The sequence below is a fragment of the Lissotriton helveticus genome, chromosome 6 (assembly GCF_964261635.1).
Source record: "Lissotriton helveticus chromosome 6, aLisHel1.1, whole genome shotgun sequence".
In the NCBI taxonomy this organism is placed as follows: Eukaryota; Metazoa; Chordata; class Amphibia; order Caudata; family Salamandridae; genus Lissotriton; species Lissotriton helveticus.
The window spans coordinates 169,843,120-169,870,855 of record NC_136067.1 but is presented as its reverse complement, the minus strand read 5'-3'; the positions used below and the strand labels follow the sequence as shown (position 1 = coordinate 169,870,855).

Here is a 27,736-nt window from a genome sequence, read left to right as displayed (position 1 = left end):
AGTCGAATTAGAAAAGTTTAAAACTATACAGTATCCTTTAAACTTTTTTGGGTTGTGCCCAATCCATGGTACTCTTCTAGCCGACTTGACCTCTCCTGCTAGTTGTTGTTTCCCCCAGGGAGCCATCTGCATATTACCAGACAGCCAATGCAGGACCTTACTTGTCAGGGATGTTGGAGATTCTGTTTGACCAGAAGTCAGAGGGGGTACATTTGCTAATACCAACACTAGGGGGGAAGCTTCCTCTATGAATTGTAATGGTTCTTTTTCTACACATAGTGTGGTCGCTTGAGGTGGTCTTTGTGCAGGATCATTCCTTATCTCTGGCTGACTATGTTCTGTTGTTGGTATCTGTTCAGGGGGGATATTCAGTGTCTCGTTTTCACCTCCCTCTGCCCTATTCCGATTGAGCTCTTTGTTTATATTGACTAAATTAGTCACCATAATTGTTGTATTTTCCACCTCGTCCGCTATCTTAATCTGTGTCCCACCCAATTTCTTCACTTCGGCAGTAAGTTTATCTAATTTAGCCACCAGTGGTTTAATGAAGGCCTTGAGCTTGCAATCAATCATGTCCGCTATCTTATTAAATAGCTCTTCGTCCCTATTTTGTTTTCCGTCATCTTCCTCATACCCCCTATTTTTTTCCCTTATTTTTACTGGTGATGTCGCCCTTTTTCTCCCGGGTCGTGACCCTCCATGGTTTGACTGGGCTTTTCTACAAGTTCTGACCGCCCGAGTGACGGGCACAAGAATAGGAGGTTTCTCTGCTGTTGTGTCAATCTGTGAATCCACCTGTATAGAGGAAACCTCTACTATAGCATTACCCTGAAACTCGGGGTCATTTTCTTCATCGGTTTCTGGGTCGATCTCTACAAGTACACTGTGATTATGAGTCACGCTATCGCGTAACTCAGTGTCTGGAATTTCGTTTTCAGCGATCTGAAATGGTATATCAACCCATGGGAAGTTTGGTTGTGGGCTTAAGGGATGAAGAATGGGGGATTGACTTAGTCCTAATGACTGTCTTCTTTCACTGTTGATTTTGGAAACTACTTGGACCAGATAATTATCCATAGTATTGGACGCTATTGCTGGTGTCTTTTTTGGCATGGTGTATGGTGTTTGTTACAGCACAGTTTCTAGACCTAATAATAGTAATATGCAATATGGAGAGTTAAGGCTAAATATTATTACTCAGATCAACCATCCATGCACAGAATGTCTTACTTTGACGAGGGTTTAGTGGCGACGGCACGAGCAATATGTTGTGCCCAGTCCAGTCTCGTTCTGTCTCGGACTGTCTTAGACTGTCCGCCCTTTGTCCGGGCTTCGTCCCGCGCTGCGTCCCGCACACGCGTCCCGCTAACGCGCTATGGGCTCTCCTATTATACAGGGTGCAGTCTATAGGGGAGGGGACACGGGAAGAGGCGGCAGGTGTGCTCGATGGAAGGGACGCACTGCCTGATGGGCCTCGCAGTCCCGGTCTCCTGCTGACAGAGTCCTCGCGTGCAATCAGGTTTTTAGCAGCAAGGGCAGCTCAGCTCCAACGTCGAACAACAGGGCAAAGATCCAAAGTCCTTAGAACAGATTGCGAGCGGCACCAGAGCATTGCCTGCTCCAGGCTGCCAAACAACACCTGATTAGATGCTCCAGCAGGTGGCTGGGTGTTCACACTGGCTTGCATCCGCCTTCCACACTGCTGGGTTGGACCGACCAGCCGGACCCTGGTGGCAGGAGTGCGCTGTGTTCGTGTTGTGTGCCGTGATGCTGTTATCCCACTGGCTGAAGCCTGTGTTGCAGTCAAAGCACCACTTTCTTGGACTTCGAGACAACTTGGACCACTTGATGTTCCCCTATCCTGCCCTCCCTCCAGCTGGGCCTGCTCTTGGCTTCCCTCAGTGTCATCTGCACTGTGCCCTCCTCCCAGGGGTGTATCTGTGTGCATTGACTAATTTGTAAAATATGAAGTCCAGGTGCTCAAATTTTTGTCTTGAGGCCACAACTACTTTCCCCCAGCTCCACTCACTTCCTCCACTGGCTCCCACGATTAATCATACGTATGTAAATCTGCATACAGGAAATGTTACATAAGCCAGGTCCAGAGGACTACAAGGTGTTGGAGTGACATGTCATCCATATGGGTAGGCAGTATACTTTAAGACTGCTTGGTCTGGAGAAGCATAACCTCTGAATTGAAAATGGAAAACTATAATTGGAGATTCTCTTTAATAATGAACATTGATTTCTACCAAAATTAACACTTTTTGCAACAGTAATCTATGCTCTAACCTATACTTTGCACTGTGCATGCAGTTCTTTGACAACAGTTAATTCACTGTTCTAAATTAGGATTTTTAACATTTAAACTGTAACAAAGGGATGTCTCTTAGAAAAGCAGTAACCCACTGACCGATTTACATTATGTGCACTTTTGATCTGCATGGGACACATTCTTTACAGCAGGCATATTAACCCTCTGCACTACCTACTGATGAGTCAAAACCTCTACTAGACACAAGTCCCATTGCTCTCCACGAAGAACATTAATCACAGAGTTATCGTGACATCTTTATTGTTGCTTGGAAATTGCTGGAAGCAAGGAACTCAAACCCTGCGCTCCCTGAAGCCAGCACCAGTTTGGTGGTACCGGCCATACTACCCTTGAGCCCGCCATGAAACCAATTAAATACTGGGGTCACAGTGTGACTTCACCGTGGCACAGAGAGGGTGCAACACTGCTGCCAGTAAACCCAATTTCACCTCTACAGCAGGCACTGCGTGTGTAGATAGTGTTTTGTGAGGACTGCGACGAGGGCAATGGCAGAAATAAAATGAAAACATGCCCACGGCAGAGAATGGCGCTTGAGCAGCGTTTTGCTGAAATCAGTAGCATTCACAGGGACTCGCTCCAGAGACTGGTTTGGCTGCTGGCACAACAGGTATTTCGACCTGAATCATTCATGAAAAAACAGTAAACACAGAGTGAATACTGCATGGGGTGTGTGCCAGTGCCAGCAAACAAATACAGCTAAGGGGTTTGTGTGTTGTGTCGTGCTCTCACTACGGAGGTGACGTTTACTCACTAGGATGTAAAGCATCACTCTTACTACCGGCGGGTGAAGGGTGCACCCCGTACCCCACAACAACAACCACACCACTGCACAAACATCCTGCGGCAGGAGCACGACGCTTGATGGCGTCAAAAATAAACTTTCAACAGGAGCACTGGGGAGAACAGGGATTATTAAAATACTGAAACGAAAGTATATGCAAAAGAGATCAAAACGCACGGAAAAACAGCATTTCATGCAGGACAACTATGTTAACGATCATACAGAAAGGGGTTACGGCAAAATGACAAGGCCCTGCCCTCTCTTCCAGCCCCAGAGCATTGCACACGGTGCCGCCGACATAATTGCTCGGACTCTGTTTACCGAACACAGTGACTGACACCACGCTCAATAAAAAGCAGCGCTGGTGTGGGTACTTACAGGTGGCACTGCCTTCATTCATAGCTGCCAAGGTTTCAGATTGCTATGTGTGACATTTTCATAATTCCAGTGAAATTATGAGTGACATTTCAATGACTATGTGTGACATTTTATCGCAAACAAAATCAAGCAAGGAAGACTAGGAAAACATATAAATAACAGCAATTGCACCCATTTGAGCAACAACACTCTCTAAGAAGATGTTTAAACTGTTGGAAATAATCAGAAACTGAAGCACCAAGTGCCCTTCTAAGCTGACCATACTGTTAAACAAAACGAGGACTCAGATATGCACCACTCATTGGCAGTGCGCGCCGCACCACTGCAAACAAAAGAAGGTTTCTCTAAATTTTAGCAACGAGGACTCAGATATGCACCACTCATTGGCAGTGCGCGCCGCACCACTGCAAACAAAAGAAGGTTTCTCTAAATTTTAGCAACAGGAGTTATTGTAGTAGGGTCAGATTATGTGTTGCAAAACCGGCGCAATGTGCCACTTGCTCACCTCATGTGCAGAATAACACAATTACTGCTATAAGGGGGGAGAAAAGAAGGCGATGAAGACTGTTTTCCAGATTGCGTCTCATCACTTGAAATCATACATCATCGGTCGCTGGGGTACTGAATGTATCCGAGGCGCAGACTCCACTACCGAAATTTTGAGCAGGTGTTCCTCTTAATTTCTTCAGCTCTGACAAACGTTACATTTTATTAAGAGCACTGAACTGATCGTTTTACGAGTTAACATGTTATAAGTAATGTTTAATGTTGCACTTGCTTACTTGGATTTGAGGCAGGCTGGTACATGATCTCACAGTTGCAGGCAGCAGCTCGGCCCGAGTCACTGACCCCTAATACGGCAGGATCATGAATATATACCACACTACGCATTGCGCACTGAGCAGCAGGCCGAAAGTGCACTGGTGAACAATATTCTCTGCAGTGAGGGCGGCAGCAGGCTCACAACAGCGGGTCAGCAGCAGGCAACGTAGGAGGGTCGGTGAGCTTCAGAGAGGCGGAGGCAGGCTGGTGGTGGTGCGAGCGCTGGCGTGCTCCTCTCCTCAGGATGATCTTTATAATAATAATCTGCTCCTGCCTCTTGTCATGAGTGATCTGTCCAGTGAACGCCGGTGTGCATGATTGAGGGGGCACCATTGACAAAATAATGAAAGAAAAACTACTACACTCACCCTGCCGCGCTCTCCGAGAGTTACGAATACAGTGTCTGTTGCAATCACGTGACCTCACCATGTCACGTGATTGCCGTGGTAACCCCGGCCGGCGGCAGCAGCTGGGCTAATTATGAATGCTCATTGCTGCAGACAGGACAGCAATGAGCCACCAGTTCGGCGCGATGCTCCTGACCTGAGCAGACTTTCACACTACTACAATCACACCCTCTGCCAGAGCAGTATACGCATGCTCATCGGGAGTGCACTGTTTGGCCAGGATAACGATTTCCTGCACCGCCGGTGGTGTCAAGGAGGCAATACAAATGCGTGACTTTACATTTTCGTGCGGTGATGCGGATCACTGCACAAAAATGCGTTCGTATCACGCCTGATGCGTGATACTTGGCAGGGCTGTTCATTAGGCCTGCTGCGGCACTCACACTGGCTGCTTCAGAGACTACAATACATCGTACTGAACTGAACTGGCGGTGACTCGTGCAGTGCGTGGGTGCAGGCTTTGGAATTTCGAAAAAGAGGTTACGCACACGCACGCTGCTGCCGCCGCCCCTACCCCTCAGAACCAAATCCTGTCCAATGGAGGCCCACCCACCGGCAACACTGAGCTGAAGTCAACCACGGATATGGATTCAGCACCGGCTCAGCACAGCAGCACTCTTCAGGGACTCGGGAGACTGTGATAGAGGGTGAACTACACTGAAGTGAGTCTATTGTATAATGTGACATATCATGTGCAGTTGAGTCCATCATGTGAGTTGGCAGTGGCCCTCATGTGTAGACCCGGCCCTGAAAAATAAGTGCTGGTGCTAAGCACCGGAAAGCACCGGCACAAATTAAGCACTGAGTGGCAAAAGATGTAAGGAGACAATAAGTTATGTGAGTCACAATCACAATGTTTTTCAGTTTCAGCTTATGTAATTTCATAACTACACTGTGTGTGTCAGTGACTACGTTTCCCATAGTGCACCACTTGGATTTTATGGGTGTGGCAATGGACTTTTGTGTGTGGGTGATTGGCATGCATGTGCAGAAAGGGCTTCAGTGGTGGAGTTAATACATCTTACACATTTCACACTTATCACGGTTTGTTGTTGGCTGTTATGTGCCCAGGGCCCCAAAACCAACAACTGCCTCCCTCTTCAGGGTACTCTCCACCATAGCCTCTGCTGCAGATGGTTCCAGTGCAGTAGATGGCCCTCTTCATGTCCCTTGGACTGCTTGCACTCATGCTGACACCCTCTCCTTGGCCCTGGAGCACAGATCATACCATCTTTTATTGATGTTGTGCAGGGACCTGTGTGCCACACCCAGGGCATTGATGCGCTGCTGCATTTCCCTCCAGATCTTTCATTTGTACTCTTCTGGGACACTGTGCGATGCCCTCCCAAACAGCTGCTCATGGTTGTTGCAGCATTCCTCTATTATGATGTCTGTCACCTTTTCTGAAAATGTAAGCTTCCTAAGACGATCCTTTCCAGCCTTCTCACTGCCCTTCCTGCTCATGTTTTTTCTGGGAGCCTGCCTGCAGTGTTGAACTATGCTGCTGCACTTGAAAATGGGCTTCCTAATCTGCTCAGGACTCTCCAGGGACACCACTTCCTATTTTGGGGTCCTTGAGCTCTCTCGGGAAGTGTTTTTGCTTTTTTTTTCTCATGTTCACAATTTTCGTGCGCTAATTGGGTTTGTTTTGTGCGCTATTTGAGCATGCTATAGGCCCTTTTCAACTGGGGACGCTATTTTCGAGTGTGTACCGACACAAATAGCCGCTACGCTAAATTGCAATGCGAGTCATTAGCGACTCGCAATTGTTATACCTTTTTGGTACGTAGGTATCATCTTGTGAGTCGTAAATTGGCGCAGTGTGCGACTCGCAATTTTGGATAGTCGTAGATCTGGGCCACAGTAGAGACTTGCATTAGAGTAACTTGGGAAAGGGATGAATATTCCCAACACCATGCAGTGGACATTCTTGCCACAATGGGGACATATAATTCTTCAACTAATATTTTCTTTTAGTTAGTGGACACACAAGTCCTTATCCAAAGAATGAGAAAAACAATGTACGAAACTGGATTAAGAAACTAAAGGGGAGAGAAAGCTCCTAACGCTCTTAATATGAGATGCAATTTACCACAGAGAATTAAACGTTGGTTTCTGAGAAAAATCCACATCTCAACCTTTGCAGCTTACACAAGCAGCAAGGCTTTATTCATAGAGTATACATGTAATGTATGAACAACAGTATTCATTCATTAATATATTACAATTAGCAAACCAACGTAGTAACAAGCATTGGCAAAACCAATAGGTCTGGATTTGGCTGCTAACCTTTGGGCTATGCCAATGCCTATTTTGTTTGCGAATAGGTTTTATATGAAGGCATGCATTATATGAAAACAATCATCGTCTAAAGAACAAAATGTGTATTTAGACTAAACTGCCAAATTGCTTTCCTCCAAGAAACACATCTTATGGAAAAAGATATTGCCTTACTGAAGAAACAATTTATGGGACTTGTTATGTGTTCCCCTGTTAGCAATAATAATAATGGTGTCCTCATTTTGTTTCATAGATCCTTTAGTCTGGATATAGACACCACCATTACTGATAGTGAGGGCAGATTGCTTCTTGTGATCCTCAAAGTGAATAATATAGTGCTTTCCATTTGCAATGTGCATGGCCCCACTAGCGTGGATTTTCAGTTCTGGAATCATTTTGAAAAACACTATGGTCTTGTCCTACTGATAATCCGATTGTAGGTGGGGATTGAAATCAATTTATGGACCCCTTCATACATAGAAGTTCCCAGTCCACGTATATACTAAATAGAATGCAAAAAGCTTTAAAAAAATCTATTATCTCAAGGGGTTTGGTTGATGCTTGGACTATATGCCCTTTTAACATTGAATTTACCTTTTATTCCCCAGCACATCAGCCCAGATCTAGAATTGATGATATATTTGTAACTCATCATATTTTAAAATCCCTATTTAAGGCAGAAATGTGCCCGATCACCAATGCTGAATATTATGGTAGACGTAATAAAGCAGGTAAATTACTGGCAAACTACCTCAAAGTAAATAAGCAAAAATCTCAAACAAATATAAATATAGTTCAAGATCACATGGGTTACAGACACCTTACTGACCAGGAAATCCTGGAATGCTTCACAAACTGCTATATGCAACTTTATACTCCTGAATCTTCTCCACCACAGAGGCCCTGATTTACTATTGTGGTTCTATCCCCAAGTCCCAGCACAGCTCAGTTGATCACTCCTCACTAAAGCAGATTTTTAATTCCAGAAATGAAAGCTGCCCTCCATAATTTACCCAACAACATGGCCCCTGGCCCAAATGGTTTTCTGTTGAATTTTATTCTCAATTTTCTGCACTTTTGATTCCAAAATTGTTTTTATTATTTCAATATTTCTTCTCCATGAAGAAGGTATGTGGTACCTTCTCGGAGGCTGTCCTCTGTTTAATTCCTAAGAAGGGTAAGGATGTATCTCAATGTGGAAATGACTGCCCTATCTTATTAATCAATACGGATTGCAAAGTTTCTGCAAAGATTTTAGCTCTCCGATTTCACACCATTATGCCCAAACTAATTGGCATAGAACAATCAGGATTTGTCAGGGGTAGATACATTACGTTAACTCCAAAACATTTTTGAATATTTTTCACCTAGCCGCCCAATCTAAAGATCCCGTTGCAGCAATTACATGAGATGCAGAGAAGGCTTTTGATTGAGTTCATTGGGAGTATCTCTTTCAAGTTCTACAATGGCATGGTTTTGGTCCAACGTTTTTAACTATATGTCTGCTTTACTCCTCTCCTACCACCTTTATTTTTGTTAATGGATGGCAATCTTCATTTTTTTCAACTACACAGAGATACTCAACATTTAGGGGAGTGATGTTGATGAAATGAATAATGCACTTTGGCAGCTCGCAGGGGGTAGGAGGTGCTATGAAAAAAAATGTAAATCCGTATTTGTAAAGAGCTAACTTCTTACCCTTAAGGGGCTCAAGGTGCTGGGGGCCGTCGTGGAAATTAAGAGAGCTATTGCCCAAATTCACATGGTGCTGAGATGAGCTGCTGCCGGACCCAGGGATCGAACCATGAACCCTGTGCTCTGAAGTCAGCTGCCTGGCCGCTGCACCATACCTCTCCAAAGGAAATTACACTTTACCGGCAAGGGAATTCTTGTGCTACGGGTTCAGGGAGTAGTGGACCTACGTGGCTTGGGAGATAGATCACTGAAACATGAGGCACAGCGTGTAGCTGACGCCAGCCGGTACATGGACTGTAGGCTGAAAGGCTGAGTTTGTTCTGCTTGAGATTCGCACTTCACAGCTTGGATTTACAATTACATATCTCAAATAGGATAGGAAGCCAGGCCCACAGACCTTCCTGTGTGCGTCACCTAATTGTTCATTATAGAGATGATGTCCCCTGGTCCAACCACCGCTCCTCTCCCTCCCTTCTTCACAGAGCCACAAAGAATAAAACGCAGTGGGCAGCGATAGGCAGACACGCGGAACAATCACCATTGTCATCATTGTACACTTTAGGTAAACTTGGCAATAATACAGAATTACATTTAGAAGCATGCTGCAACACTTGCCATCCTGACTTATGACACTCTCCTTAACTTTTAGGCATCTAAGAAGTTGGATTCACCCTACAATTCTAAGGTGTGTTTTGTTTAGCGTCATGGCCTCAGTGCTGGCACATTCATGAGCTGCAATAGCACTCTAGGCATTTATTAGAGCTCCCTTGTGCTTCTCTGTATTTGTGTTGCTGGGTGCCATGCTGAATTATGGGATAACGGTAGTCTGTACAGGCATAGCGAAGGTGGCAGCGGTGTACTCCATGATAGCAACTTCCCTGGGTTCCAGCACTTACAACCAGCAGAACTGGGAAGAAGTGCTATGTTGGTGGATCAGTGCACAGAATGTTATTTTGGGGAGGTAGGGAATGAGAACAGCGCCTGGAGCTGTTGGCTTTGCTCGCTATAAAGAGCCACACTGACAATGATCCAAGGTGCCATGAGTAACTGCAGGCATCCCATAGTGGAAATAAGATGAAGAAGATACTCCGCCTGCTTGCGGAACTCCGCGGTATTCGGCAGAGTTGTTCGGTAACTTCACGGGATTCCGTAGAGTGAAATTCCGTGAGAGGGGCATCCTAGCCCAACATGCACAAATTTAGCTTTTTGAAATTGTGCAGATTTGTACATCAGCGTCTGTCTGTTTTACACAGAACATGGGTCTGGATTTACTATGGCTTTGTGTTGGTGCTCATCATCCATCCATTCTTCCCCTCATCATCCATCCTTTCACCCACTCTCCATCCATCCATCCTTTCACCCACCCACTCATCATCCATCCATCCATCCATCCTTCCCCTCATCATCCATCCATCCTTCCCCTCATCATCCATCCATCCATCCAACCTTTCACCCACCCCCTCATCATCCATCCATCCTTCCCCTCATCATCCATCCTTTCACCCACCCCCTCATCATCCATCCATCCATCCGTCCTTCCCCTCATCATCCATCCATCCTCCCCCTCATCATCCATCCATCCTTTCACCCACCCACCCATCCATCCTTCCCCTCCATCCATCCCCTCATCCATCCATCCTTCCCCTGATCCATCCATCCTTCCTTCCACTCATCCATCCATCCTTCCCCTCATCCATCCATCCATCCTTCCCCTCATCCATCCTTCCTTTCATCCATCATCCATCCTTCCCCTCACCCATCTATCCATCCATCTTTCCCCTCCATCCATCCCCTCATCCATCCATCATTCCCCTCATCCATCCTTCCCCTCATCCATTCATCCTTCCTTCCCCTCATCCATCCATCCTTCCCCTCCATCCATTCATCCTTCCCCTCATCCAACCATCCTTCCCCTCATCTATCCTTCCTTTCATCCATCCATCCATCCATCCATCTTTCCCCTCATCCATCCATCCTTCCCCTCATCCATCCATCCTTCCCCTTATCCATCCTTCCTTTCATCCATCATCCATCCTTCCCCTCACCCATCTATCCATCCATCCTTCCCCTCCATCCATCCCCTCATCCATCCATCATTCCCCTCATCCATCCTTCCCCTCATCCATCCATCCTTCTCCTCATCCATCCATCCTTCCCCTCCATCCATCCATCCTTCCCCTCATCCATCCATCCTTCCCCTCATCTATCCTTCCTTTCATCCATCCATCCATCCATCCTTCCCCTCATCCATCCATCCTTCCACTCATCCATCCATCCTTCCCCTCATCCATCCATCCGTCCCCTCATCCATCGTTCTCGTCATCCATCATCCAGCTACCCTTCCACCCATACCCAGCTATTTACATTTTCTCTCATCCATCCTTCCCCTCACTCATCAATCCATCAATCCTCTCATTATCCATTTATTCAATCTTTCATTCATCCATTCACCCTTTCACTAATTCATCCAGCCATCCACCCATCCCTTCACTTACTTACTCGCCCACCTTTCCATATTAATTTGAGCTGAGCCCTTTTGAGAAGAGGCCCATCAGGAACTTCACCCTCGCTGCAGGAGCCGTTCCAGGACTGGGACAGAAGCCACCCAGGGCGGAGACAGGATCCACCACAGGGGGGACAGGAGCCATCACAGGCAGGGGAGGGGGACAGGATCCACCACAGTGGGGGGACAGAAGCATTCACAGGGGGGGGGGAGCAGGAGCCATTACAGGCGGAGGGGAGGGGGGACAGGAGCCATCACAGGAGGGGGAACAGGATCCGCTAGGGTGGACACAGGGGTGGGCATGCAGTATTCTAGTATCATCTTGGGCTCCTCGCCCCCTCCTGCACAAGACAACGAGATGACAGGCTCTCTGACCAAAATGCCATCCCCCACTTTGATGTACAGTACTTACAGGAGATACTCTAAGAGAACTGGTTTAACTGATTGTCCTCCATTCTTTGTTAATCAGTGTGGTTGCGATTGTGCCATTTCTTAATTTTATTACATTATAGACTGCATGTTTGAAGAACCGAGATTTGCTTACAATTTAGTGACAGTAATTAAGCTCTGTGACGAGAGAGAACCACGTGCTGCCTCTGTGTAATCTGGCCGAGTCTAGGATGTTTGGGGCCCTGGGTAGAAATGGAATGTGTGAGGCCCCCTCTAAATTGCAGAGACATGACGCATTCAGGGCTGTTTGCATCTGAATAGATGCCCCTGCTCCTGAAGCTGCAGCCCCCCTCTGTCACCTTCAAGCACCTCTTAACAGCTCATCAAGGGCTGAAGTCCAGGGCTGAAGGTGTGAGGGTTGCCATCCCGCTGTGCCTCTCCAATGCTGCGGGGTATGTGAGCTTTGGAACAGCATCGGTGTCCAGAAGGGAGGTGGGTGGAAGCTGTGCCTGGTTAAAATGACGGACAAATGGCGTCCGTTAAAGAATCCTTCACGGACAACGGACAGACGGGCAAAATTACGGACTGTCCGTGAAATTTACGGACGGTTGGTCACCCTACCCACCAGTTACCCATCCGGTGGTATTTTATGTATCAAACAAAACCTAATTTCCTTTCACTGTCACAATAGCTAGCTGCAGTGTATAGCACACATTAAGCGCATTTGGCCCTTGTACTTTGGCCATGCATAGGAATTTAAGAGGCTGTGCGTGACATATGACAGGAATTTGATGGTTCAAGGATTACAGCACAAAGATGTTTGAGGTCATGTAGTATAGAAAGATGATGGCAAAGGAAATAGGTTGGGGGTTTAGTACATCATTATTTTAGTAGGAGTTTCTGTCTCTTTGACTCCATCTTTAAGGTCGGCACTAATGCATTTGTACAAGAAGGTGTATGGCCATTCATGCACTGCCTAGCAACTGTGTGCTTCTGCTACCACTTCAGTTCACCACCCGGCCTTTTCGGCCCTAAAGTTGTTCTGGTTTTCCTCACTCGGTCACCCTGTCCTTTTACTTCTGCTTAGTCTGGCAGATTGTTGGTGCTGTGTGCTGTCTCCACTTCCTCCCTCTGCAGGTATTGATGCTCATCTGCGGCGGCTGACACAAACAAAAAGTGGTAGGGCGGGCGGTGTGTGCAGGGGGGAGTGTGGGAGCAAGGGGTGTAAAAATAAAAAAATAAGACTTACCTGAAGCTGCCAGCCACCTCGCGTCTTAGTGCTCTGGTGCTTCCTGGTCCCAGCAGACACTGGGACAGCATCAGAGACTCCCTTTGCTGCTCCCATGCTATTACCAATAGCATGGGAGCAGCACGGGGATTGGTCTGAACTGGCTGGTTCAACGCTTGCTCAGGCACAGGGAGTCTGTGCTGTTTCCCCAATGTGCAATACAGCTGGGTTGGAGAAACCTAACTGCGCATGTCTGTTTGGCCGGCCTAAGACAGACGTGCGCTCTTAGAAGTGCACATGCCACTTCATTCCTCCTCCCTCCCATGGCCTGGCCCCGCCCCTCCTTTTACATGCTGGCTCAGCCTGCAGCCGAAAAATAAAACAATAATAAAATATTGTTTTATTTTTCAGCTGCAGGCTCTGAGCCAGTGGGGCGATGCTCCTCCGCCATTGCGAAGGAGCTGTCGCTGATGCGCATATCATTTTCTTTTGTCTGATTGAAAGGAATGTCTCATCATCTTCAGCAGTGATCATTACAGCTCCAGTGGGAAGTAATGATAAGAAAATCACCAGATGGGGCACAATCTTGCAACTCTTATTCCCTCATAGCACATGGTATTCATATGTGAGTATCCTCTGCATTTTAAGGCAGGGGTTACTATCCAGTACACACTCTGCACTTAATGCTGACAAGCATGAGAGAGATCTCCAAATATCCAGTGAGCACTTACCTCTTGAACACCCTCCACTGATAGGGAGGTCTCCATATACCAACACTCAAGGAGATGCTGAAGCCACTGTGTTCATCTCTCGCTCTCTACTCGCCATTCTCCCCTTGCTGCTATCTGTGTTCCAGCCGGGAAACAACCTTTACAACGCGACCATTACACTGCACTACATTTACAACGCAGTCATTATATCGCAACATCCTTTAGAACGCATGTCACTACAACGCATTCATTACATTGCATGTCACTACAATGCATGACACTACATCACTTCACTACAATGCAGGCATTACACCGCATGTCATTACAATGCATACCATTACAATGCATACCATTACAACGCATAGTACCCCTACACTATCCAACACTTACCCTACTTTTGCACCCCCTGGAGTTAAAATAGTGATTTTTACCCCTACACTATCCAACACTTACCCTACTGATGCACCCCCAGGAGTTAAAATAGTGATGTTTACCCCTACACTATCCAACACTTACCCTACTGTTGCACCTCTTGGAGTTAGAATAGTAATTTTTACCCCTACACTATCCAACACTTACCTTAAATGCAATGTAATGGTATGCATTGTAATGGTATGTGGTTTAAAGGTATAATGCGATGTAATGGAATGCATTGTAAATGTAGTTTTAAAAAATGTGTTGTAGTGCTATGCAATGTAAATGTATGCGTTGTAAAGGATGTTGCGATGTAAAAACTGCGTTGTAAAGGCATGCATTGTAAATTTATGCGTTGTAACATCATACATTTGTTTCAGCCATATATCATCAACATTTACAATAAATCTCAAGCTGCGGGCGGAGCTTTCCTGGGTTCTTGTATTTTATGTAAGCAAGTTTAATATATTGCATTTTTCTTGTCATTTTACTAATCAATTTTCTAAAATAGTTTAAAAAAGATTGTGATGAAGTAATTACTCTTTTTTTATGCGATTTTTGGTTATGTAATTGATGAACTCTCTCAATATTTTTTTTTATAATTACAACAATAAAGAGAGGGTTCGGTTCACGTTGGATTTGAAGCACGTTGATCCCTAACAACGCAAGGCACCCTGTTGGTGCACTGGCACAGGGAATGACAGCAGTAGCAGACCAATCTTAGTGGACATGGCTCTGCGCTGAGTATTCTCATTCAGGCCATGCAGAGCAGCAGCTAATTTAGATGCTTTGCTACATTAGCGAGAAAAATTTGTGAATCTGTGCATGGGATCTTTGCCTCATTTTTTCCTTTTACACATGTAAGTGGCATAGTTGCACATGTTTTACATTTGTCTGTTGTGCAGCTGAGCCCTGCTCCTTTAGGACACAATTACAGCTTACTTACCTAATGTCTGATGAAATATTTCAATGTAAAAACTGGTCATTTGACATTCGACCACTGAGGCTCGCTAAAGCCATAGTGTGGCATGGCCGCTTCTCAGCTCATTTACCTTGGTTTGGTCCCATAGGTACCTTAGATGTTGAACGCCTCATAGCAACACACTTGGGGTATCCGCCTGTTATGTCAGTAGTACAGCTTTGTGCACTTTACTGTGGATTTACCCAAAAGTCAAAAATCCCACTTAGTTTGTCCAAAATAGTTACCTAGTTCGACGGAAAGGTACATACCGTGAGACCTGGTTAGTAGCTTCTCAATGCACAAAGATCAGAAATGCCAGCTATCAAAATAAAACAAGCATTAAAAATGCAATAGGTCTCGCCTTATATGAGGTTAAAGCCATTTGCTTTGTTATACCATACCATTAGCAAAGCAAATGGCTTTAACTTAATCGAAGCCGAGACCTATTGCATTTTCAATGCTTATTTTTTCTGGACCGGCACTTGTTTTTGCTCATCCATCTTCGACCCTGAGCAAGAGCGAAGAAAACACAAAAGGGGGAAAGAAGGAGGAAGAGAAATTTGGAAACTCAATGACTAAGTCAGAAAACAGGGACACAAAAGACTATATAAGAGCCAAATAAAGGGACAGTGAGTTTCGGATGGTGGATGGAAGAACCATGAGGCAAAATCAGGACGAGCGATCTTTGCTATTTGTAATCCCCAACATTGTGTAGTGTAAACATTTGGGCACTGGCACGTAGTCTTTTACAAGTTAACCACTGCTTTGAGGACCTCGGAATGACCTTTAACAGCAGAGATGCTTCGGTAAATTTCTGCAGCTGCACAGGGGATTTGGAAGTGCTAAAACAGCATCAAGTTTGTTTTCAAACTGGACTCTTTCAGGCACTCTAATGGTGGTGTGGGAGAGATAGATCATGGCATGATTTTATTATTTAACCAATGTAGGCACACACTAGCAATTAGTGATGGTGGTGTAATAAACATATCTTGTACTGTGCCAAGAAACCCTCAGGCTCACGTTAGAACAAGTCATAGTTGCTGATTATTTATCTTATGCAACTAACAACTATTGACAAAGCCAATAGTCCTGCCTCCAGGTAGGTATGATGTTACTTGTATCATATATCTGGATGCAATGACAGAAACTGCAAAATACAAGTCGGCCGGCACACTGTGCTAAGCACAGATTTTTAGCTTAAGTGTTTTATGCCACTCCCTTAAATACATTGGCCACGCCCCTTTGAGAGACCCCCAGTTTTTTCATCCCACTTAAAGTCCTGCATACACACACACACACAAACATACATAGATCCATCCATCCACATTTCATCTATCCGCCCACCCGTCAGTCAATTCTTTCATCCATCCAAGAAATCCACACATCCATCCATTTCCTATCTCTGCGCGCCTTTTCTGCTACCTACGTATATCTCTGGCTGCCTGAATGCCTCTGTGCAGGTCTCTACACAACAAGCACTCGTGCTCATTCACACACTCTTTCACTCTACTCTCATCGGGTCTCACACAGTCATACATATGGGCATGCTTACTCTCACCCATCTAGTCCTTTGGCTACTTACATACCTGTGTGTATCTCTACACACATCCACTCACATTTTAACGTTTCCCACTCAAGCCTGTTCAGTTACGCACTAACCCGCCACTGCAGTAAAGACCGGTCCGTCAAGCTGACACATACCAACACGCCAAACATTTACACTCGTAGACTCCCACTTTCTCTCCCGCTCACCTCCTCACATTCACAGACCCACACCTGCTCTCAATTACACATATGTTCCACACACAAGCACACAAATACACAATATCAAACACAAACGTACATATACATCGACATGAACAGACATACGCATATAAACACACAGCTTCTCTCACACACCTAAGCATATGTACATGCATTTTATGAAACACTCTGTTTCTGCTTAAACCCTGAAATTTGCATCAATGTTTGGTCACAAAATGAGTTATTTTGATGACTTCTGTATTGGTGTTACCTGTGAACTCTCCGTTGCTAGCGTCCACACATGCTTGTTCTAATTAATCGAGCTAGAGCCTGACACGTGCTGACGTCATAAAAGCCTGCACTGATTATTAACAGGCCCTCGCTGCCTGATATGTTATCTTTTCCATATTTCAATGTCAGGCCTCTGTGAAGCAAAAATCCACTCGCAGTTTCGACAGTTACTAAATTACCCAAACTAGTGGAGCAACTGTTAATGAGCCGCCCCATTAACAATTCCCCATTTGCGGCCCCTGCTCGGATCCCGAGGACACCTTGTTAGCACAGAGTGAGGTGCTCAATCAAGGGGCCGCCGATCGGAAGGCGCAGGATAGAGTTTTGAGCAGTGATTACAAGGGCACGGCAACAAGAGCCAAAGTAACAGTCTCCGGCTCCGCTGGAAGCTGAGAAAGCTTCAAGTCTGCATTTGTAAATCAGCCTCCGTGATAACAGCGGTCTCACGTGCCGAGCTCGCAAAACAATTATTTTCACCTTTCTTTCACCACAGCGGCACGCTCTCGAGCACATCAGCCCTCACGAGCATTATTGACAAATTGCGGCTGTTAATTGACCATGCGCGCTTTAAAATGTCTGAAACGCATCATAGAGAGAAACACGCGTCAGGATTTGGTTGAAATAAGCAAGTTCACATTTTGAAATAACCATCAGGTCTTATTCTGGTAAAAGCTATTTTTTAATCACGGAATGCCATGTAATATTGAGTACACATCCGATAATACTCATTCCCTGCAGCTATCAACCATAGTTAATCCAAGGGCAACATGCTGTTTGGTTTTCTAAGTTTCCCTGCCCTTTTGCTATGTTAAACCATCTGGAAATGAGGCGATGCTCCTAGAAGGAAGAAACGAGTCAGGGAAACCAAATGAAAACAAGCACGGTCGACGTATCCTTTTCTCTTTTTCGGCCGTCCCACTTGGACGGCCTCAGCCTGCTTTCCTTCTGGCGTAAAAGGTTTATTATCTTCTTTATGGGGCCATCTGTTTAGCGCCATAAAGATAACAAACCTTTTACGCCAGCAGGAAGTCAGGGCAGTCCGTCCAGTGGGAAGGACGAAAAAGAGAAAAGAGTACGTCACTGGAAGCTCTTTTCCAATGGCTGACCACCGTTTTGCCCAAACGGTGACAACGGCCAATGGAAAAGAGGGGCAGGGCTTAAAGCCCACTAATGAAAGCTACCCAAAAATATAAGATCTTGCAAGCGAGACTGCGCATGCGCAGCCTACGCTAGCCGAGACCTAACAAGGTGATGGGGACCACTCATACAGGTGTTTGTCCTACACTCGCCCTTTCGCTAGAGGTGATATGTCCTGTGCTAAAATGAATGTCTACAAATGCCTCGGCCACTACAGACTAGATGAGTACAAATGGGTCTGCCATTTGCCCAGGCATAGCCAGGGCTGTGACCAGATACACCCATATGTGCCCAAACTACATTTGTCTCTCCATATTTCTAGTACTCCACAACTCTCAGGATACAGTGTAAGACATACCAATGCACAGTGGTTCCTCATGACGCAGTACTCCAAAGCACATGTCTTCAGGAGCAGAGAAGGATGGAAGGTGCACAGGGTCTGGGTCCTGCCTGGATAGAAGCCTTGTGTCTAAAAAGGGTGCGTTTTGTTAAACAACTTAGTAAAGACAAAAAGAACTATATGTACAATGAGCCTGTACTACTCTCACAGGACTTGCCAAAGGCAGTGGCCATTTTGAAGCACAGAGTATAGGCTCCTCAGGATCCATAGGGATGTATGACGTTACAATGCATGCTTTTACAACGCATGCAATTACGACGCAGGTTTTACAACGCAAGTCGTTACAACGACTTGCGTTGGGGTGCGCTGGATAGTGAATAGTTTAATTTACTGTTCCAACTCCAGTCCCCGTGGATAGTAGGGAAAGTGTTGGATAGTAATTAAACTACTCCCTATCCTAGAGCGCCCTCCAGCGCAATTCGTTGTAATGACTTGCGTTGTAAAAGTTGCGTCGTAATGGTAGTGCGTTGTGAAAGTTGCGTTGTAAAGGATGTTTCCCATCCATAGTGTCCTTGCTAGGCAATCATGATGCATAGTTGCTGCAGTCATGCCTTTTTGGAATCCTGTTATTTGATTGGCTGTAAAGTTAACAAAGACACCAGGGAACCATTGAAGTATCTTACAAAGAATAGAGTTGCACTTATACGTTTCAGAAGGGGTCATCCATAGGGATTAGGAACTGTTTTGAACTGCTTTGTTTATAAGGAGCCGTCTGTAGAGATTATGAACTCTATAGCCCTTTGTTGTTTCTGCCACAGGAGTACTGTCAGAAACTGGGTTACTGGTTGACTGCCTGGTCAAGCAACAACCACTTTCCTTGCCAGGGTAAGGCACAAGCAAACCCCAAATTAACCTGTGCTCCATCCCCTGGTAGCTTGGCATGGAGCAGTCAGGCTTAACTTAGAGGCAATGTGTAAATTATTTGTGCAACATTTCAAACAGTAATAAAGTAAAAAAAAAAACACAAATAGAAACCCGCACTAAGATAGAAAAATAGAGTAAAATTGAATAAATAAAACAAGACTAAAATAACAAAAATATAAGCTATACAAATTGTTATAAATAAATAAATAAATCAGTAGAACTGGAATTATGAATTTTTTAAGATTTTAGCAAAAATAACACCGAAAAGCACAAAACGTCAACCAGGGATATCTGGTTGCGATGAAGCACAGGCTGGCTGGAGTCACCATGCTAGGTCCACTGAAGTGTACCTTCTCAAATGTGTGCCAGGAGTCCCATTCACATTGGAGAGGTCCGCGAGGAGCAGGGAGATCATTGCAGGAGGCTGTCGGCATAGTCAGAAGAGCTGCCTGGCGTCGTGGGCAGGTGTTGTTGGACCTTCGCGTTGGAGGTCCACCACAGCTGCCGAAGCTTTGTGTTAAATCATGGAGCGAGCGGTGAAGTCTCAGTGCAAATGAGCCCATTTGCGGTCGCAAAGAGCCCAAAAGCTTGAATTAAGTTTCCTTGTGCCACATCAAGGGTCCTGGGCCTAAAGGACACCACTCTAGGGTCAGGAACTTACTGCAACTGGGTCCAGGGGCTTGTGCAAAATGTTTGGGAGCCTTTATTGCCCCGAGGCTCAGATCAGGACACCAGCAGACCAGCCCTTTGAGTTCACCTGGGGTCCAGGCTACAAGGGTGAAGTTGCAGGTGCAGTTCTCTTCTCACCCAGGTAAGAGGGCATCAGGTCAGCACAGCAGGGTAAGAGTTTCTTCAGAGCAGCAGTCCAGCAGAATAGCAGTCCTTTCAGAAGCACTGCAGTTTTTCTTCCTGCTGAGTATTGACAGGTCCAGGAATAGTAGTGGCACTTAGTTTACAGGCCCTGGGCACATGTAGTGCCACTTTATTAGGGCATACACAACTGTTGCCATGTTTTAAGCAGAGAGCACAAGTCCTTTAGCACTGGTTAGCAGTGTTAAAGTGCACGGAGTTCTAAGGCCAGCAAAAAAAGAAGTCAGGAAAAATAGGAGGTCTGAAGCCAAAAAGTTAGGGGGAAACCTGTGCCCAGGGTGCCAGGTCTAATAAATGTGTACTCAATTGCACTGATACTTCACAAGGCATCTACCATGGTGATTATGAACTATTGTAAACTCCAAATGAAGTAACACATAAATATTGTTGTATGATATTCTATTATCAAAAATAGTTAATACACATATGACCAGGAGTAAAAAACTACAAATGACAATAAATGCTGTAGTGTTGCGGTTATCCACTTATTATATTAAGCTCTCTTTTGACTTTCAGAAATCAGTGCTCCAGTAGCACAGATTATGCTTAGTTGTGCAAGCAGGTGTGACGATACCCAGTGTCTCTATTTCTCTCTCGTCCCATTCAACTTTCCCAGGCCTACTGTATAACTCCACAATATTACTCTAGTTTACAGTGGGTTACCGTGCTCCTGTTGGTACTGGATTTCCAGGTTAGTCTGGTCTGAAGTATTCTGAGGAGCTGGGTGGAGATGCTGGCTTGAAGGGGCTAAGAGGAAAGGGATGTACCTCTGTCTTGAAAGGCTAACATCCTTCTAGCTTTCAGGAAGGAACTAAAAACTTGGCTTTTTGCTTAAACAGTAGTTTTGGTTTTTCCTCAGTTTTTAGCTGTTGTGTTGTCACTCTGCACTTAGTTCTCTTCACCAAAGCGCCGGGATGCTCTTTGATTCCTTTTAAAGGAAAATGAAAAGCAAAATATATTGGTGAAATGTAACTAGCACATTAACCCTACGTGTGTCATTTTCTGCACCAATGGTACTGTGCTCGTGTAGAGTTAAATGAGATAGTGGTCTGCCGAAGAAGATACACAAATTGAAAATATTTTTTATGTGGTGTTCGGAAATCCCTTGCACGCACAGCAGCTGCGCGAATCTCTTTTGTGAATGGGGTGTGCGTGTGCCTGACTCAACCCGTGTGTGTTCTCCAGTGGGAGAGGTACATTTCATTGTGTCCTCCTTTCCACCCACACCATACATTTTCTCATTTCCCTGACTTTGTTGAAAATGGTTATCTGTCACTAGGAAAAGTCTCTGTGGCCTGGGCGGATGTCTGACCGGTAGCTAGCGCTCTGCCTGAGGTATTGTCAAGGAAGCTGGATTGACTCCTTCGAGCTCTCAGACCTGACCAGCAGCATCTCCAAGGCCCCTTCACAACCCTCACGTCACGTGGTTGAAATGGAACACTGCAGGCTTTAGGACCCGGCTCGCCTCCCTTCCTCCTGGGTTAGTTCTTAGTGGGTGGTGGCGCGCAGGGCCCGGCATTATGAATGAGAGCGGAGGGTTTTAAAGGGGGAGGAGGCTGAAAAGCCCCTACAGGAATAACTCTGCTGTCTCCAAGCAACTGCCCGGCCTGACGCACCAGAGCGCCCCTTTAAAATACAGCTCAGTGAAAGGAGGTGCGAGACGGGCCGGGGCGGGGCCTGGGCCAGACGGGAGGCAGACACAAGGGAGTGGAGTAACCTGCGGGCGGGAGGGATGCTGAGCGCACAGCATCTCGGCGCTTGGGAGCAGCACACTGGACCCTGAGGGGCTGCAGAGACATGCCCAGGGGACGTCACCTGGGCGCGCGCGCCGCTTCCGGAGCACAGGTAATATATTGCACTGATGACCGGGGTGTATTTTTGTGTGTGTGCATCTATGGTAGGTGCGAGCCTGACTGTCATGCAACAACCGTGAATGAATGGATGGATGAAAAAAGAATGACTGAATTTCATAGCGCTCTCTGAGTGCTAAATCGCCTCGATGCACTTCTTAGTCAATATAACTCGCCGTATGTAGGATTCAAAAAGATGTTTTTTAAATGTAGGCGAGGTGTTTGGTCTAGTGGGCTGGCTTCGGGGCACAGTACTTTCTCTTCCCGGGGTCCTTGCCTCTTGTCGGGCTGGGGTGGCTCAGGGTACGATGAGGGTTGCGTCAGATGCGCGCATGGAGAATCCTATATATATGCAAATGCCGCATCTGCAGACAAAGAAGCAATAAAAACTCGCATAACTGGCGCAAAATTAGAATTTCCTAAGTACGTATTTAGAACCGGTTGTCCTCTTAACCGCACAGCACTTGTCGGAGGCAGGCTGTGCGTCAGTCAGCGCGCTGGGACCTCCGGGTCTAAGCCGTATCCCGCGCTCCTGCAATCATTAAACTCGAGCAATAAGTTCACGATGGGTGCAATTAATCAAGCACTGCGTCATTACTGTCTTGTGATTGGATAACGCGATTCACCAATAAGGGCGCTAAGCGATGCGATTCAAATTCATGCACAGCATAGTACAGCCTTGCGTACCACGCTATATCACAAAAAACAAGATAAAAAAAGAACCATACCATATAGTGCCATTGACATATCACATTATAATATGGCATACAATTACCATAACATGGCATATTATTCTAAATTATAGCATACGGATAACGTACGATATTCAATACCATAAAAATAAACATAATATGCCATAATGCATAACATACAATAAACACAATAAGATAAATATAGCGTGCAATGACATAACAAGTAGGATTGTTCAATGTAAAAATATTGCCTAACGTACCATAAAAAGTAATAAATAAGAATATACTATAACATCGAAAGTATCATTTTATGCCATTATATATATATATATATATATATATATATATAACGTGCTATATCATAGAATACCATAGCATAAAAAACATACCGCTTTTTTAATATACATACCATCGAAAATAATGGATGTCGTGCACCAAACCATAATATAACTGACATGACAAATACACGTAATGTACCATACGTAATATAAGAACATACAAATATAGTGCTCCCTACTATGCTATACCATAATATATTGTAAATACCGCTATATTGTAAAAAATAAAATAACATGTCGTACTACACCGCAACATAACACACCATCTAACATAACCACAATATCCAAAATAACATTATACGACAAGAACACAATCTTGCGGCACTGTCTCTTTAGGGAAGCCTTTCTCCCAGGATACTTGTTTCCTCAGTGAGAAAACATACTACGGAGGGCTGCACCCCCATTGATTTGGCGACATAAACTCATTACACGGTTAATTGTCTGATTTGTTCGTCTTTCTAAATATGAAAATATATATACATATATATATATATATATACTGCTTACCGACACAGGCTTGTCACTTACAGAGCTTTGAAATAAAAAGGCGTTGTAATTATCGCCATTTGACTGCTCGTGTTGTGTCGACCACAGAAGGACAAATTGAGCAGGACTTTGGTGATGTGAGCATGAAGATCTCAGCAGCAGGCGCTTCGCCTGATCCTCTACCTGCTGCCCTCTGTATTTTTTTGCTATAGTGCGTATTGATCTTAACAGAATGCGCTATTTACGACTGCAGAACATTTCGGATGGGTTGTGTGGGCAAGTCCAGGCTCGTCTGTGGAAGGTGACCTTCCAAGGGCTCTGCCCCCTCCCCACCTCCCTCCATCTTGAATGGGTGACAGTAAAGTGCAGACACGTCCGTCAGAGGCACCTGCCGCGAGATGAGCGCTCGTGGCAGACGCAGCCTCTGTTCCCGCCAAGCCTGACGCCGCTGAAGTGGGAAGGCGTGCTGACGTCACCGATTCTTCAGAAGACTGGCATATTCCCGTACACTCGCCCATAATGGAGGTCATTGCATTGCATCTGTACTATCGACCCTATAAGGATGAGAGTATGGCTCGCTCGGGTACGAAGATGTATAACACGGCGATGTCCAGACTTCCACGCAGATGTTCAACCCACTGAGCTACCCTGCAAGCTTCTGCCTCGACTTCTTTCCATTTCCAGTTTGTCTTTAGTTCTGCGGCTTTGCAGTGGAATGCAATTGTGGAAGAGAGTGGCATAGCACACCTCCCCCCTCGCCTCCCATCAAACGTGACAGCAATGACATGTTTAAATGGTATTTGGTTCCTGCTTTTGCCGTTTTGTAGTACTGCCCATCTTAGCCATTACTGCTACTCAACCGTCTAATATATTTCTTGTATCCCTCGCCGGAAGAAGAATGGCTTTGGGAGCCCTGCAGGCGACTGAACTTTCACTTTGTCCTGCGGATCGCGTACTCGGCCCATCAAAAAGAGCTAATGGCTCCGAGTGAGTGAAATCACCCCTCCTCTCTCACTGCCTTCACCAGGCAGCGCTAATGTGTTAAGAGATTTTCTCGTGGGAAGTCTGAGCCCGACCAACTCCTGATAGCGCTGGTTACAGAGTAACCTCTAGGAATCCTCTGCGGAGCGCGTGACCTCAGATGTCAAGGTTTTGGTGCACAATTGTCATTCTTTCTGCACACTGTCACAGTGCTTAATTTGTACAAGGATAAGTCCCAGGGCCCCAGGGCCGGCCTTACTGAATGTGGGCAAGGTCTATACCACGGGTACTTGCAAACATTTTCCCAAGGGCCACAAAGTCTGGTCTGTTATGTGACCGAGGGCCGCACTGATGTAGCAGGGTGGCGGCTGGGAGTGGGAAAAAGGGGTGGGAAGGTGGAGTGTAGCAAAAGCGAAGTATATACATCTGGTGTCTGAATTGCTCAATGTGAAACCAGGATCTTGGGAATAATCACGGCTTCTCCTGTTATCCAATTTGTGTGATCCTAGTCAATTGTTTTATTTAACTTTTCCTCCTTTTTCTTCATCATCACATATGAGGACCTCAAAATACATGACTTGAGGATGTGTGCTCTACAAAACCAACTCCTCTGTTGGATTTAATATACTATTATGCTGCAGAAAGACATGCCACTGACTTGACTCTTAGTTCGCTGTTGGCATTTATTGTCAGAGTGGGGTGAAGAATGAGTGTTTCTAAAGCTTCCAGTATCATGTGCGGATCGCGGACGCCGGATACAAGCTCCTGAATTACTGCCCTTGAATTCGTAGCCAGCACTGTACCCTTCACCCATGGATGAGGATGCGCCCTGCCCTCGTTAAACTGGAGGATTCCCCAACCCAGCTTTATCTAGCGGGTGTGTGACACAGACAGCACATCTGTACCCAGGTTGCCCCATACCTGTCCTGAGGAAGACCCACAGGCTGAGGCCCACAAGTACCCCTTGAGCCCCAAGACACACTGCAATGCCAAATGCGTTGCAGCGTGTGCAATTTAATTCGTTTTATTTATTTATTACTTTACCTAACTCCGATCGGCCGTATGCCGGAGTTTACTACCCTCACCCTGCCCGCCACAGCACAGAACTCCCTCCAGGAGCCGCTACTGTCCTTGCGTCTGTGCCCCTAGTATGATTCTTTCATTGTCCAAGCCACTACCTGCAATCCAGGGTCTTTGTTTCTGTGTCATTGCTCTGGTGTCTGTGTCTATGCCTGTGTTCCAGTGACATAATGCACAGTGAGGAGGCCCCCTGCAAACGAGGGGCCTCTCAGGCTCCAATAACTTAGAGATAAACGTAGGCCTTGATCTGAATGGGGGGTGCCTGAAGAGTGTCACCCCCCCCCACACCTTCCAACGCCATGGGCTGCAGGAGCCTGATATGCTCCATTGTTAATGTCCTTTTGCCCCAGTGTCTGTGTTTCTGCGTATGTGTCCGTATCTAATATCTAGTATCTTCGTTCCTGTGTTAGTGTCCTGGTGTTTATGTCTCAGTGTCTGTCTCTCTGTCACACTTTTTAATTTAATTATTTACTGTGATTTTCTATGGCGCTACTTCACCAAGTGGTATTAGAGCGCTTTACAATGTAACAACATTCACAAATTATTAGAGCATAATATGTGTACAATTTGATTTTATCGATACAGTAAACATAAAACAAGAGGGGGGTGTGTGGAGGGAGAGATACTTCCCCACTGTGCCAGTGTCTGTTTTAAATTGTCCCTCTCCCCATAGCTCAGTGACTGTGTCACAGTGTGTAGGAAAGTCATCCTTTTTGCCCTGATCACCCCATTTGTTGACTGATGCTGGTGGTTACTGACTCTGAAAGTCCCCTGGGCTCTGCTAACCAGGACAGGGCGTGTGCTCTGCCCTCTAAAGGTATATGGTAATTTGTATACTTCTAATTGGCCAATACAACCTACCTGTAAGTCTCTAGTGTATGGTAGGGCAGGCTGGTTTTAAAATAAAACTATGTCCAGATTCAAATTTGGAATTAAAAGTACTTCTAAAGCCTAGTCCATCCTTTTTATAATGTATAGGTCATCCCTAAGGTCTGCCCTAGGTGTCTCAAGGGTAGGGTGTATTATCATAAAAAGCAAGGACAATCAAAATGTTTTATATGTCCTGATGATGAAAATCACCAAAGTTGTTTTCCCTATTGTAGTGCAGCTAGCCCCATGGGCTACCATGGGAAGGCTTTATTACATTTAATACAGTTCAACTTTTGATTGGAGCTAGCTGGCAATATAATTCAAGTATCAAATTAAGGGTTACATTAAATCCAACAACTTGCTGAAGTTGGATTTAATGTAACTATTACAGGAAAGTAGTTCTAGAAATTACTATCCTGGAGCTACCTAAAACAGCCCTGTAGCATCCTCTTCTGAGTGGTTAGTCTTTGGCAGCCTGAGCCAAGCTGCTCCCTGAGTAGGTATTTGCATCCTGGAGAAGCCGGGAAGAGGAAGAGGATATAAGCTGGACTTCGAAGGCGGGAGAACAAATGTCACAGGACCCAGGCCAGCCCCATCTTCCTTGATCCCCATCCAAATGGGAGTCCCCTAATTAGATTAGGAGAGGGTCTGGAAAGGGAGTCTAGTTAGATGATCGCGACACATTCAGCCTGGCACATTCGAAGAAGAAGGAAGTCCTTCTGGACCTTTGGACTGCACCACAGAAGGTTGCACTCAAGAGGACTGCACCTGCTGCACACACAGGGCTCCACAAAGTAAGAACTCTGCCTGACTCAAAGGAAAATGAGTGGACTCCCTGATCAGCATCAGGTACAAGTGAGCTGGAAGTAGTCACCAGCCAATCCAAAGAGAGGCTCACCCCAGCTGACTAGTTGCAACTGAATTTTTCCTGAACTGTGCAGGTGCATTGTGGGAAATTGAGTGCTATCCCCCACTAGGCAATCCAGAGTTTCTGAACTCTTGGCTGGTGGTACTGGACCCTTATTTTCCCCAGAGTAACTCCGAAACAACAATATCTCAAAGTTTGAAAACTCTCCGCAAGGTTTAGCAGAAAAGCTTCAGGAGGAGACTGGCCCAACTCGCGAATCTGCCTGACCGCGCTGGTTTGTCCCGCTGAAAGCACCAGATATCCTCGCAGTAGATGTTGAGGACAAAGACTTCCAGAGGCTCAGTGATGCATCATGCTGCAGC

At 45.6% G+C, this 27,736-nt stretch overlaps 1 protein-coding gene across 3 annotated transcripts in view; it reads left to right on the top strand.

Annotated features, from left to right (window-relative positions):
* FAM167A (family with sequence similarity 167 member A) overlaps positions 1–27,736 on the top strand; it is a 332,782-nt gene that overhangs the window by 171,708 nt on the left and 133,338 nt on the right. Inside the window, exon 1 of one of the 3 annotated variants that reach the window (XM_078647573.1) lies at positions 21,748–22,054. The exons of the other annotated variants lie outside the window; for them this stretch is intronic. The gene's annotated coding sequence lies outside the window, so the exon portion shown is untranslated. Of the gene's footprint in view, positions 1–21,747; positions 22,055–27,736 lie in introns of those variants that run through there. 3 annotated transcript variants of the gene reach the window in all.